The sequence below is a fragment of the Kryptolebias marmoratus genome, linkage group LG15, assembly GCF_001649575.2.
Source record: "Kryptolebias marmoratus isolate JLee-2015 linkage group LG15, ASM164957v2, whole genome shotgun sequence".
Lineage (NCBI taxonomy): Eukaryota > Metazoa > Chordata > Actinopteri > Cyprinodontiformes > Rivulidae > Kryptolebias > Kryptolebias marmoratus.
In genome coordinates, this window is record NC_051444.1 from 12,770,822 (window position 1) to 12,785,149 (window position 14,328).

The 14,328-nt window shown below is 38.6% G+C and overlaps 1 protein-coding gene across 2 annotated transcripts in view; it reads left to right on the plus strand.

The window, feature by feature from the left end:
• LOC108237360 (MAM domain-containing glycosylphosphatidylinositol anchor protein 1) overlaps positions 1 to 14,328 on the plus strand; it is a 166,339-nt gene that overhangs the window by 1,788 nt on the left and 150,223 nt on the right. The window lies entirely within an intron of this gene.

The window sequence follows — 14,328 nt, forward strand, 5'->3', positions numbered from 1 at the left end:
TTTTTTTGTTGTTGTTTTAAACTGAACAGAGGTCACAGTTAGGTGAAACCCTTCCTTATCTCAGTGTCCCATGCATTCTAAATCAGCTGCACACTCAGAGGGTTTGAACTCTGGGATAAGAGTGGCAGAGCTCTCTGGGACTGCAGCTTGTCTCCGTCAGGTTAAACAGGACAGCCACTCTGTGCTTTTGAGGATAAGGCTGAGATTTGTACCCTCTTAAGCCCACAGTCTCACTGTATTACAGCAGCTCAGTTTCTTGAGCTGCAGGCGCCTGGCCAGACATGCATCCTTCCCTGTCCCTTCGGGCGAGGCAAACACACAAACTCATCTGTCTGCTTTGATACTTTGATTTTGACGTTTTGAGGAATGTGGCAGCCATTGAAAACAGGCTCTGTTCAGTCAGAGCTGCACAGAGTGCGGTTGTCACATGCAATCCTGCAGCCTGCCGTCATGCTGAAGTATTATGACAATCTTTCATTTGCTGAAGCTTGTAGGCCTGTGTAAAAGTCCTTGCTAACCAATCAGGCTTGTATTACTCTGATGCTTCTCAGTCCTGCTAACATATCAATATTAGTGTAAACTATAACCAGCTTACACAAACAGTTCTCAGGTTTTTCTTAGGCTGTAGTCATAAATTGCCTTTTTTATCTTTCTGGAAACCTGATCAATTTGATATTTCATTCTTTAGAACTGGAGTGTTTCTTTCATTCAGCATTTTGAGGATTTTCTTCTGCCCTCAGTTACATAAAGTACAGTATCGATGCAAAGAGACACAGCCGGATGGAATCTCCAAAAAATCAGTTATTTTTATTTTTCCTCCAATCAGTTTTAATACAAAATGTCAAACTTTGCAGCTGAATAAAACATGACTTTGCTGAGGTTTACTTCCATCACATAAGCAGATCCAAATGCGTTTAGACAGTGACGTAAGAATAGAATGTTACGCTTGTTCAAAATCATTCTCGGTACATGTAAATTCAGTGTTTTTAGAATGTTAAAGGTTTTAAAACATGTTGTATTCTTAGTGTACAGCTTGCTCCCCATACCTGCTGTAATTTAGTTCAGGCAGACATTTCTGTTGGGCTGTCCTCATATCTCCTCTTTAATCTTATTCTTTCTTGTCCTCGTGTAGTCTTCCTTATAGCTGAAACAGATTTAGGGTTGTGTTGTGCATCATACTCCTACAAATATTCGATGGGTCAAAAAAAGACACAAAGTGCTGGGTTATGCATGTAAGCATGGATGTATGTATGTTTTTTTTTTTTGAAGGACTCTTCTGTGCACCTGGGCCCTTTCAGTCATTGCCGAGGGAAGAAAAGCCCCAGGGCTTTGTGAAAAAGTATTGGCCAGCATTCACAAACTCCCAGGTGGAGCATATGGAAGTGTTGGTGCTCAGCTGTGCATACCTGTGCAATAACTGTTTCATGTGCACAGGTAATCCCACATCTCTAGAAAAGGCTCGCTCAGAAAGAGAAAACTGTCTGCGAATTCGCACAACTGCAGCACACATCACAAGTTGGGAGGAACGGGAAAAGGGCCAACGAGTTTGGCACGCGGCAGGCACATATGCATAAAATGGTTTCCATCACTTTGGAATTGTTTAGCACTTGTTTCGGTGGACAGATGCGACTCAGCGTCCGTCGGGAGCCGAACGGTGAAGTGTGCCTGATTGATGTCAGCGGTTTGGACGCCTGCGAGGTTCATTTACTGTAGCCTTCTCCGGGGCGTGTTTGGATGCATGTGTTTTAGTCAGCCCGCGCCCGCATGAGTCTGTGTATGCAGGTGTTTGTGTATCAGAGTGTGGGAAGTGTCCAAGCCTATAAAGCTCTGAGTCTTGTATGTGTATGCAGGCGTGAGTGGGATGTTTGTTCACAGCAGACACACTTCTCTTCCCTTTGCAACAGTTTGCTGGCTCAGCAGGGACTTGTGGATCGGTCACTATTTCTTTTGCAGCAGTTTAGTATTGATTGCACCTCTGTAAATTCTGATAGGCTGTCAAAAAGCTTGTAACACCTGTCTGTCAGATTTTAAAGGGAGAGATACCAAGGAAACACAATGCTGCATTTTGAGGGGAAAGAAAAAATTCAGAAGACCATATGTTTTCTTAAAGCAAGCTTTAAGCTTAACAAGATCATCCATACTTGGATGTTACATCTTGTTTATTACAGTCTTCTCCTCGCTACTGCTCTGTTTTCTCTCAAGGGATAAGCTTTTCATATGTATCTCCACACATTAATCACAAACATCCCTGAATACATATAAAGCGATTTTTTTTTTTTTTTGAGTTCCATTTAATCCGAGTGTACATGAGTCTACAGGCATTACAAGTTTGATGTGGCGTGTGTTCTTGTGCACTAAACTGCAACACACTTAAGGATAAGAGGAGGTTCAGCAAATGTCAAGACAGTCTTGCGCGATGTTCAGCCGCCACTGAGGGACTGAGCACAGACGGAGTGTACCAGGAAAAAGTGTCTCTCCATCTATGTGGCACTGCATCACATCTCACTGTGTGAGGCAGCAAAGTTCACACAGACACCAAATTATTGATTGCTTGACAAAGTCACACAGCACCATTAGCTGGTGCTCTAGATGGAATCCAGACTGCATTAGCCTGCAATACGATGCTTCATTATGGGCTTGTTAACAGGAAATTTAATGAACTTAAATCAATGACTTTGCTTAACAGTGTTTTTTTCCCCCTTCTTTTTAATTTGGAAAGGGCCCTAGCAGCATGAGCAGAGCAGGAGAGGCCTTGCCACTGGCTATAGAACAAAACACTGTAAGTGATGCAGAAAGTTTAATGCACCTAAATAGCACCCAAATTTAACATCACTTTGTAGATGGTGCCCAAGGAAGTATGAAAGACTTGGGAATAATTTCTCCGATTTTCGGCGAGTGTTTGTGTGTGTGGTTGCATCCTGATTTGAAGTTTTACACACTGAGGAAAATGAAGTGCGGTTACTCGAGACATAAGTTCAAATTTGAAATACTTCACGTAAGAATTTGCGTTTATTAAAACTGCACACGCCTCATGTTGCACAGAAATTTCAATCATGACCCTCTCTCTCCCCTCTTGTCAGTTTAGGGGAAGTATAGTATCACTACAGGTAGTGACCAACATCTCCAGCTGAACTAAATGCAATCCTCTGCTGGCACACATGTTGCCATGCCAACATACCTGTTTTTGAAGTGGAGGGTAGCATAATGAAAAATGGTTCAGTGTGTTCCTCTGCTTGCTGTTCAATAGCCAGACTTGAACAAGCTTAAATAAAAGGAGCACCTTTCTGTTTAGAATATGTGTCACAACACACAGCCCGACAACAGCCTTAATCACAACTATGATGTTGACTTGTACTTTTTCAACTAAGAGTTTACTGTATCACATCACAACTACAGACCAATGTGCCAACTTTGCAGAGTTGATGGATTTAACATTTCCTCAGGGAACTTCTCAGGTGCCTCTATAGTACTACCACAATGAGAAATGGACACAGTTTCAATATTGGGTCTAGTTGTGGCCTTCTAGTTGATGAGCTAATGGCCCCACTAGTACTATCTTAACAATGCAATGAAATTAAACTCTATTACTCTAAACTGAGGTTGTTCAAAAGGCTATCTATATTAACTGTTCATAATATTTCCACAAAACTCTCTTCAAGAAAACTGAACAGTCACTTTAACATCTACAACTAGATTCGGATATTAATAAAACCTTCAGTTTTAGACCAAAATTAGCACAATTTAACCAATGTGTATATGGACCATTTAGGTATAGCTTAGGTGCCTTTTCAACCACCCCAAACCTGACTGGGTCTACTCCACTGTGATGCTTCAAACTGCTGTACTTATTTTTAAACTTCTTTTATCTGGAAAAGTCTTGTGATTTTTAACAGAATATGAAGTGAATAAACAGAATAAATTAGCTCCACCTTTTTAAAATGCAGAATCTAAGTCTAAATCAGCATGTTTACAACAGTTTTTTTTTTTAAATTTTGGATTACATTTTATTAGTATTACCACAGATGTAAAGGACCTAAGTGCTCCCTCCACCTTGGTTGAAATTACATGGCCTTAATGTCGGTGACCTAGAAAGAGATCGTTCCAGGTTTAACTGGCCCGGCCACTGGCTCCCTTGTGACTTAACTCTTCCTCTCCTCACATCAGCACTTTTTGTTTGTGTCTCTTTTATGTCTCTTGCCACTGAGTTTATTTGGGATGCTGAATATTGCCCTTTTCTAATAAGCATCCATAATTTATTGGCGGCTCTGAGGCAAAGGAGGAGGAGAGAAAGGGGGAGGGCAGACAGTGATAAGAAGAGACTGAAACATTAAGCTGGAGATGATGGTAATCTCTCACCTCCCACGATCTGACACCCACCGTGCTTCTCCTGCCTTTTACTTCTTTGCTCAATTTTCTGCTCGTCGCGTGTGTCCATGTACAATGTTTTCACAGGTGCACTCTCAGGAACGTGTGCTTGCATACGCGATTCGCTGTGCAAACAGATTTGCTGTGTGTCCTCACACCGTGAGAAAAAGAAGGACACGCACACACACACCACACACACACGCTTGCTTCACAAATTGCACCCACTCTACATAAATGTTATCAGTAATGTCAACAAAAGTGGAGTGACCTTTTCCTCTTTATAACATTGAATTAAAACACTCGTAATTTAAGCAAAAGCGCTGAAACAGGTTTTCTGACTGTTTAAACAAGACAGACAGACAGACAGACAGATCCTTCCTTCTTGTCCTTGTTGTCTTTGCAGATTTCAGTTTTGTTGTTCTTTTCTGATAAAACCTAAATTCTCTGTCTTTTTTTCTATTAGTTTATTGTGTAGAAGTTTAGTCTTAGCTGCCATAATATAAAATGTTTGCACTCTGAGAAAATTCACAAATACAGTCTAATACCTCTTGTGTTGATGCATACTCAGCTGAATTTGTTGCTACTTTTTGTCTCTTGGTCCTTTGCTCTCCTCTTTTCCTTTCGTGCCTTTTTTCCGTCTGCCCGACAACATTTCTATTAACCCACAGGTCAGCAGCTGAGCCATAGGCCGATTGCTGAAGTGTTATGTTGAAGCTGGTTTACACTAGCCTTGCTACCTGGGGTAAAGGATAAGAGAACTAAGACAACGTCTTGGGAGGTCTGATTTATCACTCTGCTTTCAACAAGATAGACTCCAAGCTCGGAGTGGGTACAAAGCAGTAGGTAGAAATGGGTAGTGTGGGCCTCTGGGGCCCCCAGGTGAGGTGAGATGGTAACATACCCAGAATGCAGCTTTGTAGAATATACAGACTGTTTTCTTCATCGTGTTTGGCTTCTTAAAGAAACTGAGATCCGTAATGAGTAAGAGTCAGATTCTAATTTATCACAAAGCAAGTTGTGTAATCACAATAAATTTATTTATTGCGATGGTACATTGCCAAAAAAGAGTTCATAATTACACCATCACAATGTGTTGTCCAAACAACAACTCATAAAAGAGACAATATTTGAACATAAAAAAAAAAATCATAGCCAGTTTACATGAAACATATTCAAATGATTGTCAAAACAATGTTTAATCAATTTCCAGTCAATTACACAAACTTTTCTATTTTATTTCTGTATGGATTTTAATTTTTAAAAAAATTAAGTGATAGTCTGGTCATTAGTTATCAATAGTTAGTATGTAATTAGCCATGATGTTAGTTGTAGAGCACATAGAGAAAAAGGCAAAAGTCTTCATCCAGGCTAGAGCTGTTTTATAAGTCTGAAAAATAACTCTTTCTCAAAAATGGCACCCTGGTGTAAAAGAATTCTAGCTAATAATAAACCTCTGCACTTTTGCGTGGCACAGTTTGTTTAGTTTGTTGCTTTTTCCTCAACTGAACAATGTTTGTCTTACTGCACAACTGTATGTGTGCCGAGCATAGACTGTGTATGTGTCAGTGGTGTGGTGCTGAATGTGTCAGTCTGCCTGATCAGCACGTCTTGTCAGTGCAAAGGTTTACTCAGCTTCTGGTGGGAACAACTGATTAACATTTGGAGTCACCCCAATTCAAGATGGCCACCACAGCCAGCTGACCTTCAAAAAACCAATTTTATAGACCTTGTGCTAAAATGTAGCGGGGTAGTAGCCGAGCATCGTCTCAACACACACTTTGAGTACAACACATTATGTCTTTGCTTGAAACCTTGGCATTAACTGTTGGAGTCAACACTCTCTCTGTTAGCAAAATATTTCAAAAGACACTGAACAGATTTTATAGAAACTCCCAGAAAGTAAATATTGTCTGTATATCTCCAACCGATTACCTTTTAAGAGTCAATCCAATCCAACATGGCTGCTACAGCTAATCAACCTTAGCCTGCATACTTCAATGAATTTTACAGATATTTAGCTCATCTTTGGTGTGGTGCTAGCTGAGAGTCATTCTCAACACATGGTCCAGATCATGCAAGATCAAGGGAGATCTTGCAATATTGATTGTTTTTGATTAAAATGGCTACAGCTCCAGTATATATCAACAAAAGATGATTTCAGTATACCTTTCAAAAATGCTATGTCTTTATTTCTATAATAGTGTTATTTGATTGTTCATGACACAAAGCAAATTTAAAGTTTTGCATCTAAAATTTCATCAGATAGTACTGATCCTTGGATCATCTGGCTCACTATTCTTCATCCTGCATGGATCCTGCTGAAGCTTATTGTTAATTTACTTTATAAGGCTAACTATAACATTATTGTGCAAATTAGACAGGACAAGAGAAGACAGACATTTAGACTCTGAACTACTGGTTGTCTTTCCTTTGGAAAGTTTGTTGAATTGATCCTCAACTTCTCAGTTCACATGCCAAAATGTGCTTGAGCAAAATATTCTGCCCATTCGTTCCTCACTTGCTTCAGATAAAAGTGCCTGCTTAATTAAATATAATGTCAAATGTTTTGATTGTGGTATATTTACGGTGTCAGTTTTTAGTATGAAGTCATGGTCACAGTTCCTCACTATTGAAAGTGAATAAATAAAGATACACTGACAAACTGTTTGCATTTTATTATCTAGCTTATCTGGCGTTCCTGTTTTTCATTTTTCAATTTTAAGCAAAATGTAATCAAAGATGGGTGCCTGATGAAAAGAACTGAAATGTGTAGCATCATACTATCTGCCAGCTCTGAAATGCCATGAGAATTACTTTTATTTCCTCTTGAAAATTGCAGCGCATCAGTCTTCTTGTTTGTTCATTTTAATTTATTTTTATTTCACTTTCTCCTGTCCTTGCATACTGCTCTTTCTTTTATCCGATGCTCCTGTTCATGCAGATCTCATCTAGATGCAATTATACACACAAGGACGTTTTCACATGTACACACATGTGCAAACACACCTGTGACAACGCTCACCTTCTGCTGAACTTGTATAATTAGCCTATTCTGACCCTCTTTTTTTGTACTTGGATGTTAGTGTCTCTCTCTCTCACACACACACACATATACACACACACGCACACAGGCATCTCTTTTGGAATGAGACTTGTCCAGAGCTTAACAGGACGATGTGGGTGCCCTGTGGGTTGGATAAAAAAATGTCAGAGAAACTTCACTTTTCTGCTCTGTACTCCTGTCACTCTGTCAGACATTATCAAGCACCTCTTACTGGCTCTGCCTCAGGAGGGAATATATGTATTTCTCTGTGTGTGTGTGTGTGTTTGTGTTGAGGAAAGTTTTAGAAGTGCAGAACTTTTCAATGTTTTTACAAAACCTTAATTATTTTAATTGATTACATGTACTGTATGCTTTGGAATGACATGTAATTTTTAGTGCAGAGGGTTTGAGCCACTTTTCTTTTATAGTGAGGAAGGAAGATCTGTGTGTGTGTGTGTGTGTGTGTGTGAGTGAGTAAGTGTGTACGCTGCACGTTTGCTTGGACATGAGAGGGAGGGAACATTTGGCATCTAACTTATTCATACAGGCGACAGGATGGTTGTGAACAGTGGTGAGAACATAGCTTACATCAGAGACCTTCTGCATCCTCCTGCACTTTTCTTAATCTGCCCCTCTTTTCTTTTTTTTTTTTTCCCAGTTTCCTTTGATCTCTGTGCACACGTCTTTCTTTAGCTTAAATCTTGTAAACAATTTTTACTAATACTTTGCTCAGTTTTTGTTCGTCATTTTATATTTAGTTGTTTCTGGAAAAAAAATGAATATATATGAATATATTTCTATTGTTTTTCTTTGTATTGTATTAAGTATGATTGATGCTATTGATGCTAACTTCAAAGATCTCCTTGACATTTCTTATGAGCAAACAAGTCTGTTTGAAATATTAATTGGTTCCTGTTCTGTGTTACGTACCTCACTGTCAAAATCAGCAACAAATCAATACACAAAGATTCTTTGAAGTTTTGGGTGTATGTCAAAAGGAAACAAGAAAGGAACGATGGATTAAAAATAAATAAATAAATAAAAATCAGTATTTATATATATATATATATATATATATATATATATATATATATATATATATATATATATATATATATATATATATATATATATATAATTGTAATAATAGGTTTGTTTTGAGCCTTTTAAAGTGGTCAAATCAACCTACTCAAACAACTGACCTAGAAAAAAAAAGTTCTTAAGACACATGCGATAAACCTAATTGTCTACAAAAACTAATCCTATCAACATTATGCTAATTAAGCAAATTTAACGCTTGAAAAAAATCACAACTATCTGGTGCCTGTACTATAACAAGGGATTGGTTTCTCAGTAAGAAAACTTCAGGTTCATTGCTGGACTTTTAGGATTGAGATGCTGCTTCACTTCTAAAGAGGCTGAGTTACCATGGCAACTAATTATGGAAGTACAACCTACTAACGTAGCAGTTTAGGTCTCGAGATAAGCAATCAGAAACATAAGTGCTGCCTCACAGCTGATCAAATTTTAAACCTTAAAAAGAAATCCCATCTAAAGGCATTTGTTTGTGGACAAATTTCTGTCTTTCTCGAACCTAAATCCTTTAGCTTGGCTTTCATTAGGACACATTTCATTGAGCAATATTTCAGCAGCAGAAGCAAATGTTTATTCAGCTCAGAACAGATGTTGAATATTTTGAAGTCTAGTTTAGTTTCTTTAAGTGTTAAGAGTTCACACTCATCTTATTGACCTGTCTAAGAGTTTTACGGGCCTAAAGCTGGATTTCACTTTTTGTTTTGGCTTTCTATGTGTTGGACAGAAACTCTGTTGCACAAGTACAGTACAAATAATGGCTACCCAGGAAAGCTGAATGGCAGCAAGCAAAGTCTAAAACCAGACTCTTCCTACCATAAATGTCTTGTCTTTTTTATTACGGTTGCTGAAAAGCCCTGAACAAGTGAAAAACCACAACAGCTGGATTTGGTCATGTCCAACTCAAACTTTCTGACAGCAAGAGGGGATCAGCAGTGGAATCTATCTTTTGCTCCGACACACGTCTAGCCTCAATAATTCAGTGATGCGTGCTGCTCGGAGAGCCCACCCTCTCCCTTCTCCTCATCCATTTTCACTCAGTGTCTTAATTTTTTTTTTCTCTCTAAGTGGCAAAGTTCCCTCCTCCCCCTCACCTACAAATGATAGTTTTAGCAAGAAAAAAATCTGACACCTAAAATGTTCAAAATTTGAAGTGTCTCACACTTTTCCCATCTCCTTTCCGCCCATCTCAGCTGGCTCAGAGGAGATGAGTTGTAATCTGTTGGATATGCTGAAAGTCACCATGTTCTCAGTGTAGCAATTTACCTGCCACCAGCTACACGTCCTGATCCCTCTCTCCTCCTCCCTCATCCCGTCTTTACCCATCCACTAAACTTTTACCTGTCAAAAGAAGATGTTCCTGTCATCTTCCTCTCTTCCCTTCCCTCACCTCTCACTGATCCTCTCTTCCTACCCAGCCATCCATACCCTTAGCATGTCAGATAAAGTTTACCCACTCTTTGCTTTGCATCCTCTTTATATCCTAATTCCCTCTCTTCATCCAAACCTTTTCAACCCTTTAACACCTCTCTAAACTTTCTACTCCTTCCTTCCTCCTCCTTCAGTATCCTTCTCTTTCTTTATACCCACCAACTCCCCCCGTTCTCCTCCAAAGCCCTGTCATCTTCTCCCTATCATCCACCAATTCAGTGGCATGCATCCACCCACCTCTCCACTAACTGCATATATAGGACATAGCACACACTGTCATTGAAAGCTGCAGAAAAAGCTTTTGGGAAACAGGGTGGAACGTTGACACTGAGGAGCAAAGAGACAGAGCGGGTTTTACTCAGAAACAGGAAATTAGGACAGAGGAAAAGGTGCATCATTTGGATGCTTGATGGAGGCCTGAGCACTCATAAAGCCAAGGCAAAACAAACAGGAGGTTAAAATGAGCAGATGCATCATTGCATCCTTATCACAAGACAGCACAGTTGCAATTCCTGCTTCAGTGTAATGGTATTTATAAAAACAAGAATTTCAGTATGTTCATGTCTTTTCATGGATAGGCTATTCTACAGTTTCCATGGTATTTCACTGTTTTGTTGGACTGATTTAGTTGAACAACCATGTCAAACAACCAGTGCAGAAAGGCATTTAAATGAGCATGTTCATGAGTGTCTGCTTTTTTAACTGATGAACTCGAACTGAGAGCGGCTCATTATGGAAACATTAAACTGCAGTCTCTTTTTTGGGAGTAAATGCTGCTGTAAACTGGAAGACTTTCAGGATAAATCTTGGTTTCTTCAACCAGAAAAGAAACAAAATTCCATCTGGCTGTTACTCACACATCTATGCACTCTATTTCTGTGGGAACCGGTTACTGATAAAATGCCCACCTTTCCCTCATTTTAAACTTAACTGTCTCTAATTGTTAAACTTAGCAAAGTCATTACAGCTGACAACCTATATTGCAAATACCTCCTTAAGTTTGTTACTAGAATAAACTTGTTGACAAATTCACTGAGATGAAAGAACACCAGGCAGGCGTGTCACTCCTCTCTTACCTGCAAAGTTTGAAAATGAAGAAAGGCTCCAGTATTTCTTAATCAAAATCTTTCAGGATGGGGTGGTCTAAGTCAATGAAATTCTCACTACAGCACGTTTGCAGGAATGTATTCTGTGAGGGAGGAAAACTAACGAGATCTGCTATTTCCAAGTGATTATATGAGAATATTATTTTGAACTCAATCACTCTGACGCCTGTGGCTCAGCGAGGACATGTTACCCTGAAAAAAAGTAATTTCTCTCCCCATGCTTGATTTGTGCTGAAGGTACTGTGAGGCAAAATGATGTATCAGGTAAATTTCACACTTTTCACACAAAGAATACAGATGCTCTGCAGTCTTTGCATTCATCAGCTGATCTCTATAAAGCAAAGAGATGAACAGGAGTAAGACTCTTTAAACTTCTGTGATGTATAAAACATCTGCAGATGGATAAATTATATGAAAAGAGATCATGTTTATTTTTTTATCATATGTATCTGAAGCTGAACTGAATTAAACATTTTTCTGCAAGATTGATGGCTTCATTTATTCATCAATAGAAATACCTTTCAACTTTAGGCATTAAAACATCTGGGCAAGGCTAGTCAAAGTCTTATCCAGTTTTGACAACTGATAAAATGGTTGGGATGTGGCTCATAAAGGAAGAGAAAAGAAGGAAACGTGGCAGGGAAAATGTCCACCTTAAAAGCGGAGTGACACAGCGAGTGTGATATTGAAAAGGGCAGGGCCAGATAGAGAGCAGCTGAAAGTAGAAAGGCTTCCCTGGAGACCGAGAGGTACCAACAAGGGGCTTAGGAAATGAGAAAGGAACAGAGGGAACAAATCACTGTGCCAGTCCGAGAGAAAATGGGAATGAGGGTGAGACCTCAGCTTCATTTGTGTAAAACCAGATCATAAAAGTAAAAATAAAACTAAACAAATAAATAAATACACTTAGTTCTTGGTTACATATGGTCTTTTGCAGTGACTAATTACAAAAAGAAGCAAAACTTCACAAATACAATAGTACTTTTTTCAAAAAACGTAATTGTTGTCTCTGACAAGTTTGGGAATTAGGGGATTATTTTCAAAATACTAACAGTTCTATTTTTGTGGTAGGCCAAAATAAGTTTGTAGGTTTTAATTCAAAAATATTCTTTGCTGCTGCCTTCTGTCTGAAGCCTAGAGAAACTGGAGAAAACAGACAAAAAAAAAAGAGCAGAAGAAGAAATAGACAGAACATACACATTCGAGTCACAAAAATAAGACACGTTCAGGAACAAGGCAGTAGATGCGTTTGAGTGCATGCAATGCTGAGGAGTTCTGGCTTACAGTATGCAGTATGTTTATTGCAAGATATTGTATACTTGATGGGAATCTTATCAAAGCAGAGTGTCAGATGATAAAGTCTTGCAGGAGCAAGGTGGCCCCAGTCAAGACATGTCCGCCACTGCAGTTGCTTTTTTACCCGACTGCTCCAGCTGGGATCCATTTCTGAAACAACACAACTGTCTGTATTGGCTTAAAGCTTCACTAACATGTAACATTTTTTTGAACTTCACTCAGACCTTTCTATTTATTTATTTATTTTTTATTAAAGGCAAAGTTTAGATCTTTTCAAGTGAGTTTCTGTGAAAAGGTTATGACCAATTTACGTCTTACCTGTTGAAGATAGCTGTTTGAACGAGCTCACTTTTGGAGAAATGGAGTTTATTTTAAACTAAATCAATGAGTTAAGGGCAAGTAAGAATGTGGCCAGACCAAAGTAGGTTGCTACTGTTTTTAAATGCTTCCAATTAAAAAAAAACATGCAGAAGTTGGTACAAATGCTATTTTCAACTTTAGCATTATTGTAAATTTGACATTACATGGTTATTTACATAGTATTCTATGCTTATTTGCAAGCACAAACAGCAGCAGTCATAGGTTATCTGTAGCACGTCTGGTACAACCTGAAGCACTTCTCGCAGGAGTATCATATTATTTCTGCCAGTGTAACTCTGAAATGTAAACTTGATGGTGATGGAAATGTTTATAAAGTAGTCTTTGTATGAACTGCCAAGAAGTTTTTAAGCTGGGAGAAATCTGCTTTGGTCTTGGTCCAACTTGTTTTTTTTTTTTAATAATTAGAGTTTGGAATGTTTGCCATAAAGTACACTGGTGAAGCTTTTATCAAATTGTAATCTTTTCTTATTTTTTATTTTCTTCCATTGGCGGAACATCTTTGAAAAGATGGAAACCTAGTTTTTTCACTATAGGATATACACTAAAGACTACAAGTACATGTAAGATCACAAGTGAAAATTACTTGTCCCCCATACACCATTTTCCCTCTGTTTATTTTTCCTCTCTTTGCTTTTTCGCACCATGATTACTCACAACGAGCTCAAGCCTCAGCTGCATTTGTTTTAAAACTTTCATTCTGTCTTTGTAGTCAGTCTTCATCCATTGCGACTTCATTCTTCATTCCTTCTTGTTTTTAATCTTTCTTCCTCACCCTCTCTGTTCTCGCCTGCAGCGCCCTACAATGCAAACACAACCTGTTCTGAGGGGAAGTGAATTATTGAAGCCGCTGCTGCCATTCCCTGTGCGCAGAAGTGGGCCGCAGAGGAAGGATGGAGGCAGTGGAGGGAGGCAGGAGGGTGGATGAAAGAAATGGAGAGGATAGATTTGTAAAGGAGCGAATGAGGAGGGTTTCAGGGTGCAGAGATGAAGAGAAATTTAATCTTGTTTACAAAGTTCTTACCTGTTCACCAGAACGGGAGTTGCAGGAAGAAGTATGGTCAAAATTTGGGGAATATCGAAGGGGAAATGTAAAACTTCATATCGAACACGTAAAAGTAAAGGAGTAAGGCTGTTTCTTTTTATGGCAGCACTTGATAAAGCACAGTTGACACCACATGTCTTCACTTATGCAACAGTTCCTGTCTTTCTTTCTGACAGATTTGCTGTCTGGGTCTTTTTCCTGACTTTTTTCTTTATATCTGCATTTCTTTCAGTTTTGCACATCCTCGTTATGTCACTGTCTTTCCAGTCTTAAATCCATCTCAAAAACGCATATTTTCTTGTGACAGCCATCTGCAAATTCCTTTTAAATACAGGTGCTGGTCATAAAATTAGAATATAATGAAAAAGTAGATTGATTTCAGTAATTCCATTTAAAAAGTGAAACTTGTATATTATATTCATATATTACATACAAACTCATATATTTCAAATGTTTATTTCGTTTAATTTTGATGATTACAAATGACAACAAATGAAAATCTCAAATTCATCATATCAGAAAATTAGAATCTTGTGAAAAGGTTCAAAATTGATGGCACCTGGTACCACACT